An 8490-nucleotide genomic window follows, 5' to 3' on the forward strand; every position below is an offset into this window, starting at 1 on the left:
TCCTCCTCCTCCCCTGAACCCCCACCACCTCGCCCCGGCCTCGCTTCGTCCATCCCGACGCACCGTCCTGGCCACCCCCCCTTGCTCGCCGCCGTATGGGCAGCTCCTGCCGGCCCGCGTCGCCGGTGGCGCCCTGCTGCTTCCCCGTCGACGTTTCCCCTCCGATGGCCGCCCGGCCTTGCCCCGGTCCTCCTCGCCCCGGCGGTTTGGGCGAATGCCCAGTCGGGCGCCCGCACCCGCGCCCGGTCGGCCCCCTTGGCCACTGCCGGGTGGGGCCCGATACCCTCTGGGCCACAGACACATGGGGCCCGCCCCCAGAACGCAAAAAAAAATATATAAAAATAAAAATAAAAATAATGATAAAATAATAATAATAAAATAAATAAATAAATAAATAAAAATAGTAAATATGATTAATAAAAATAAAAATGATTTATTAAAATTAATTATTAATTAATTAATTGATTAAGTAATTAATTAAGTTAATTAATCCTGATTAGATTAACATAATCACTAATTTATTTAACTAATCTATAATTAAACTAAACAGAGAATGACAGGTGGGTCCCACTGGACCCACATGTCAGGTTGACCAAGTCAACTCTGTTGACTGCTGATGTCAGCATGACATCATGCTGATGTCATTAATCTGTTTTCCGAATTAATTAAATAATTAAATAAATTCCAGGAATTAATAAAATCTTTAGAAAATCATATCTTTTAATCGGTAACTCGGATTAAAATATTTTCAACACGAAAGTTGCTCAGAACGACGAGACGATTTCGGATGCGCAGTCCGTTCGTCCGCCACACACCCCTAACCTATCGAACTCGCAACTCTTCCCCTCCGGTTCATCTGTCCGAAAACACGAAACACCGGGAATACTTTCTCGGATGTTTCCCCCCTTCGTCGGTATCACCTACTACCGCGATTGGGCACACCTAGCATCGTTACTTGTCATGTCATGCATCGTTATGCATTTGTTTGCATTGTATCCATTGTTTCTTCCCCCTCTTCTCTCCGGTAGACTACGAGACCGACGCTGCTGCTGCCCAGTTCGACTACGGAGTTGACGACCCCTCTCTCTTGCCAGAGCAACCAGGCAAGCCCCCCCCTTGATCACCAGATATCGCCTATTCTACTCTATACTGCTTGCATTAGAGTAGTGTAGCATGTTACTGCTTTCCGTTGATCCTATTCTGATGCATAGCCTGACATTGTTGCTACACCTGTTGATACCTTACCTGCAATCCTAAATGCTTAGTATAGGATGCTAGTTTATCATCATTGGCCCTACATTCTTGTCAGTCTGCCATGCTATACTATTGGGCCGTGATCACTCGGGAGGTGATCACGGGTATATACTATACATACATACATACTATACAGATGGTGACTAAAGTCGGGTCAGCTCGAAGAGTACCCGCGAGTGATTCACGGATTGGGGGCTGAAAGGACCTTTGTCCCGATGGCCCTCTGTGTGGATCTTTGTGGCGGAGCGACAGGGCAGGTTGAGACCGCCTAGGAGAGAGGTGGGCCTGGCCCTGTTCGGCGTTCGCGGACACTTAACACGCTTAACGAGATCTTGGTATTTGATCTGAGTTGGCTACGAGCCTATACGCACTAACCATCTACGCGGGAGTAGTTATGGGTATCCCGACGTCGTGGTATCAGCCGAAGCACTTCAGACGTCAGCGACGGAGCGGCGCGCGCCGGATTGGACTGGAACGCCTACTAGGCTAGGTCTGCTTCCGGCCGCCCTCGCAACGTGCAGGTGTGCTATGGGCGATGGGCCCAGACCCCTGTGCGCTTAGGTTTAGACCGGCGTGCTGGCCTCTCTGTGTTGCCTAGGTGGGGCTGCGACGTGTTGATCTTCCGAGGCCGGGCATGACCCAGGAAAGTGTGTCCGGCCAAATGGGATCGAGCGTGTTGGGTTATGTGGTGCACCCCTGCAGGGAAGTTAATCTATTCGAATAGCCGTGATCTTCGGTAACAGGACGACTTGGAGTTGTACCTTGACCTTATGACAACTAGAACCGGATACTTAATAAAACACACCCTTCCAAGTGCCAGATACAACCGGTGGTCGCTCTACCTCAGGGATACGAGGAGGGGATCACCGGGTAGGATTATGCTATGTGATGCTATTTGGAGATGCTACTTGGAGGACTTCAATCTACTCTCTTTTACTTGATGCAAGACGGTGGCTGCGAGAAGTGTAGTCTTCGACAGGATTAGCTATCCCCCTCTTATTCTGGCATTCTGCAGTTCAGTCCACTGATATGGCCTCCTTACACATATACCCATGCATATGTAGTGTAGTTCCTTGCTTGCGAGTACTTTGGATGAGTACTCACGGTTGCTTTCTCCCCCCTTTTTCCCCTTTCCCTTCTTTCTGGTTGTCGCAACCAGATGTTGGAGTCCAGGAGCCAAACGCCACCGTCGACGACGACCCCTACTTCACTGGAGGTGCCTACTACTACGTGCTGCCCGCTGATGACGACCTGAAGTAGTTTAGGAGGATCCCAGGCAGGAGGCCTGCGCCTCTTTCGATCTGTATCCCAGTTTGTGCTAGCCTTCTTAAGGCAAACTTGTTTAACTTATGTCTGTACTCAGATATTGTTGCTTCCGCTGACTCGTCTATGATCGAGCACTTGTATTCGAGCCCTCGAGGCCCCTGGCTTGTATTATGATGCTTGTATGACTTATTTTATTTGTAGAGTTGTGTTGTGATATCTTCCCGTGAGTCCCTGATCTTGATCGTACACATTTGCGTGCATGATTAGTGTACGATTGAATCGGGGGCGTCACAAGTTGGTATCAGAGCCGACTGCCTGTAGGAATCCCCCTTCCACACTCCTTGGCCGAAGTCGAGTCTAGTCACTACAAAACTTTTACTAACATGGCTGTGAGCCTTACGGGCCCACGTCGCCATTGGGTGGTACTAGGATCTTTTACTCCTCGACCTTTACTCTGGGACTCTGAACTCTTTTCTACTCGGGTTAAACGAATTTACTAACTCTGACATTAGGATCCCGTTACCACGTTCACCCCGAAGTTGGATAAGCCATAGTTATTCTGTAGGATAGCATTTTGAATAGTGCCCATGTTGTCATTTGACTCCATTGAAACATCTTTGTTTTCAGATGGAACCCGCGAGGCAGGTCGTGCGCCACACTGCGGCCATTGGTGCCTCAGGATCACCTGCCGTGCTAGCTGATATGATGACCTATCTGGGTTATCGCTGGCACCCTGAGTACACCGTCTACGAGGAGTACCAGGACTTTAACCAGGAGCAGTACCGTGCCATCGTCCACCTCTACTCTCGGGAGTATGAGTCCACTACAGTGCTGCACACCGCTCATGGTGTTGGAGTGACCATCGAGATGGCAGTCCACGATGCTGCCCATGCTGCTCTAACACGTCTTCGTGGAGAGTATCAGGCATTGGACACTTCCCCTTTCAGGCACATTCCTATCGCATCTGACGTTGGTGCGGAGGGATACTACACTGCCGCCTACTCCACCGTCACCCGAGAGCCTTTCCACCATCAGCGCCTGGTTCTGCATGCTGATGGGCTGGACCGAGCTAACAGAGCTCTTCGCCACGAGTTGTACACCACTCGTCAGCACCTTTACAGGGCTCTGACGCGGTTGCACCCCTTTGTCCGGTCCGGACAGCTGGCGCGTTCTACGATCTACCCAGCCAGGACCGTGATGCCCCACGGTGTCGGATGGCCAGAGGTGGGAGGCTACTCTCCCGCACTTGGTCCTCTTCTGCCACCTGAGCGTCGGGTTCTACACCAGAGTATCCGCGGCCCCCAGGCCACTGACGTGGAGGACTATCCGTTGCCTCACTACCAGCTGTCAGGTTACAGCTACCTTCACAGTACCTCATGGGACTGATGTAGTCTTGCTCATTAGTCTTAGATGCACTCGCGAGCCTGCGTGCCGCCTATGATGACTTAGTCTATGTACGGAACTCTGTGTACTAAACTCTATGTCCGACCCCTTTTGTAAGTTATGCCGACTATCTATGTGGTATCTGTCGTGCTCCTTTCATTATGCATGTTTCATCATGAATGACTCTTGTCTATGCAAATTTCTCAATACTGAACTACCCCTGTTATATATTAGCAGGATGGTTAGACCAGCTGGTCGTGGTCGTGGTGGCAACTTCCCACCACCGCCTGAGTACATGGCTGGTATGATCCAACAGCTTGAGATGAATCGCCAGTTCATGGAAAACATGATGGCTCAGTTTCCTCGCCCCAATATGAACCAGCATCCAAACACAACAACTCTGCAGGATTTCATACGCCTCAACCCAAGTGTGTACCGCAGCTCAACCCAGCCGCTGGATGCTGATGACTGGCTCCGTGACATCACCTATAAGATGGAGTCTGCTGATGTAGCCCCTGCCAGCTATGTCACTTTTGCTTCCTTCTTCCTGAAGGGACCCGCAGCTCAATGGTGGGACAGCCATAGGCGTACTCTGCCAGTTGGGACAATCATCTCCTGGCCAGACTTTCAGGCTGCCTTCCGTGCCCGCTTCATTCCTCAGGGAATCATGGACAGGAAGAAGCGTGAGTTTCGCAACCTCACCCAAGGCAACAAGACTGTTGAAGCTTATCAGCGGGAGTTTCTGGACTTATCCCGCTATGCTGAAGAAGACATTGCAACTGATGCTCGCAGACAGGAGAAGTTCCGTGAAGGCCTTCAAGCTGACATCAAGCTCACACTTCTAGTGCATGACTTTGCCGATTTCGCCACCTTGGTGAACAAGGCCATCAATGTCGAGACTGGTCTGCAAGAACACCAGAGCTCTCAAAGGCGCAACCGTGACATGGGCTCATCTTCGGGCCCGCCCTCGCAGAAGCGTAAGATATGGATCCCGAACAGCATGTACCGTCCAACTGCACCTGCCCCAAGGCAGTCTTATGCTGCACCTCGTCTGCCGGCTGCTCCAACTAGGCAGCCGAGGCTTCCAGCTCCACCACCCCAAGCTCCTGTTCCTACCCCCGAGAATGGGTTGTGCTTCAGGTGCGGACAACCAGGGCACCGTGCTAGGGAATGCAACCAGAAACAGAATCAACTGGCCCTTCCAGCAACTGGCCGTGGGAACAACCAGGCCCGCAACAACAATGCCAAGTCTTATGGCCGTGTTCATGCCAACCACATTGATCTGAATGAAGCTCAAGACCAGCCTGCTACTGTGATGGGTACACTCCTCGTAAATTCAGTACCAGCATCTGTTTTATTTTATACAGGAGCATCGCATTCATTTATGTCAGAAGATTTTGCATTCATGCATGGCATTAAAAGTGAAGACATGAACGCTTCTCTATTAGTGCACACCCCTGCGGGCCAATGTCGAACCTCCATGATTTGCAACGACGTCCCTGTAGAAATCGAAGGACTGGAATTCCTTGTCTCTCCCATCGTACTGAAGTCCTGTAGCATTGATCTCATTCTGGGAATGAATTGGTTAAAGGCGCATACTGCTTCTATCGTTTGCGCCACTAAGACCGTCCATCTGCTACACCCTTCTGATGAAATAATTAGCTACGATGCTCATCTGGTTCGGAATGCTGAGGCCAGACTTTATGCCTTAAACGCATTGAACGCTGCACCACTCGAGGGCATTGAAAACATTCCCGTCGTGCGTGAATTCCTAGACGTCTTTCCTGAAGAACTCCCAGGGATTCCCCCTGCTAGAGCTGTCGAATTCGTCATCGACTTGAAACCAGGCACCACTCCTATAGCCAAGCGACCCTACAAGATGCCGCCGCATGAACTCCTTGAGCTTAAGGAGGAAATCGATAAATCTCTTCGAAGTGGTTTCATTCGCCCAAGTTGCTCTCCTTGGGGAGCACCTTCTCTCTTTGTCAAGAAGAAAGATGGGACAAACCGATTGGTCCAAGACTACCGTCCTATAAACAAAGCTACCATTCAGAATAAGTATCCTCTTCCTCGGATCAATGATCTGTATGATCAATTGGCTGGTTCATCAGTGTTCTCTAAACTCGACTTGAGGTTGGGTTACCACCAGATCCGTGTTCGTAAGGAGGATATCCCCAAGACCACATTTGTGACTCGTTATGGTTCATACGAGTACACCGTCATGTCTTTCGGCTTGACCAATGCTCCAGCCACCTTCTCTCGCCTGATGAACTATATATTCATGGATTACCTCGACAAGTTCGTCGTGGTTTATCTGGATGATATCCTGATATTTTCCAAGAGTGAAGAAGAACATGCTGAACATCTTCGTCTTGTGCTGGAAAAGCTACGAGAGCATCAGCTATATGCCAAGTTCTCCAAGTGTGAATTCTGGCTTCCCGAAGTAACCTATCTCGGGCATGTCATCTCTGAGGATGGTATTGCCGTCAACCCTGAACGAGTTCAGGCTATTCTCGATTGGACTCCTCCGAAGAACGTTAAGCAAGTCAGAAGTTTTCTCGGTCTCGCCAGCTACTGCCGTCGATTCGTCGAGAACTTCTCCAAGATTGCCAGGCCTCTGACTAACCTATTGCATAAGGGCGTCAAGTTCCAATGGACAGATAAATGTCAGGAAAGTTTCCAGGCACTCAAAGACAAGTTGACTTCTGCCCCAGTACTAGCTCCTCCGGATACTAAGAAGGACTTCATCATTTACTGCGACGCTTCCCGTCAAGGATTAGGCTGTGTCCTAATGCAAGAACGCAAAGTGGTTGCTTATGCCTCTCGTCAATTGCACCCTCACGAAGAGAACTACCCAGTTCACGACCTCGAACTTGCTGCTGTCATTCATGCACTAAAACAGTGGCGACATTACCTACTCGGTAATAGTTGCGAGATCTTCACTGACCACCAAAGTCTGAAGTATCTGTTTACTCAGCCAGACCTGAACCTCCGTCAGCAGAGATGGATGGAGACTGTTGCAGACTTTGATTTGGGCATTTCCTATACACCAGGCAAGGCTAATGTAATGGCTGATGCCTTGAGCCGCAAGTCTTACTGCAACCACCTCCAGGTTCACAAAGTTCAGCCCTCACTTGTTGAAGAATTCAGAAAGCTAAACCTCCATATTGTTCCTCTGGGTGCACTCGCTCCCCCTCCTCCGGAGTTCCGCAAGATGAATCTCCGTGTTGTTTCCCAGGGATCCCTCTATACCCTGGCTGTTGAACCCGATCTCGTGGGCACCATAAAGACAATGCAGGGATTTGACTCTGAAGTCTACAAGATTAAGCAAGACCTCAAAGAAGGAAGTCCCTCATCCTTCACTATTGCTGATGATGGCGCCTTGTACTTCAAAGGCCGCCTAGTGGTGCCGTGTAAGAAGGAAAACCTGAATATGACTCAGGAGGTTATGAAAGAAGCTCATGATACGCCTCTATGTATCCATCCTGGTAGTACGAAGATGTATCAAGACATTCGTCAGAGATTCTGGTGGTCTAACATGAAACAAGACATTGCTCGTTATGTTGCTGAATGTGACGTTTGCCGTCGTATCAAAGCAGAGCATCAAAGGCCTGCTGGAACTCTGCAACCTATCTCTATTCCTGAATGGAAATGGGACCATGTTGAAATGGACTTCGTCACTGGATTCCCCAAATCGCAGAAAGGCAATGATGCTATTCTTGTCGTCATTGACCAACTTTCTAAAGTTGCACATTTTCTGGCTGTCAAGGAAACGATCACTGCTAGTCAGCTGGCAAACCTCTACATGACCAGAATTGTCTCGCTTCACGGTATTCCATTGGTAATCAGTTCAGACCGTGGCAGCTTATTCACTTCAAGATTCTGGGCAAGTTTCCAAGAAGCCATGGGCACTCATCTGTCTTTCAGCACTGCTTTTCATCCTCAGTCACAAGGGCAAGTTGAACGTGTCAACCAAGTTCTCGAAGACATGCTTCGAGCTTGTGTAATTTCCTTCAGCAAGAAATGGGAGGAATCTCTTTCGTATGCTGAGTTCTCTTATAATAATAGCTATCAAGCTAGTCTGAAGATGGCCCCCTTCGAAGTGTTATATGGATGAAAGTGCCGAACCCCTCTGAACTGGTCAGAAACTGGGGAACGTCCACTCTTTGGTCCGGATATTATCCAACATGCCGAAGATCAAGTCCGCATTATCCGCGAGAATCTCAAGACTGCTCAGTCACGCCAAAAGAGTAATTATGACCGTCATCATAAAGACATGGTCTATCAACCTGGCGAGAAGGCCTATCTTCGAGTTACACCAATGAAGGGTGCTCACCGCTTCGGGATCAAAGGGAAGCTAGCTCCCCGCTATATTGGTCCTTTCACTATCCTCGAGAGGCGTGGAAAAGTGGCATATCAATTGGAGCTTCCGCCGAACCTTTCTCAGGTTCACGATGTGTTCCATGTGTCACAACTCCGCCGTTGCTTCAAGGACCCAATCCGAGCTGTGGATCATGAAGTGCTCGAATTGCAACAGGACCTCTCCTATAAAGAGCATCCGGTCCGCATTCTCGACCAAGCTGAACG

Source organism: Triticum dicoccoides, chromosome 3B (genome assembly GCF_002162155.2).
Source record: "Triticum dicoccoides isolate Atlit2015 ecotype Zavitan chromosome 3B, WEW_v2.0, whole genome shotgun sequence".
NCBI lineage: Eukaryota > Viridiplantae > Streptophyta > Magnoliopsida > Poales > Poaceae > Triticum > Triticum dicoccoides.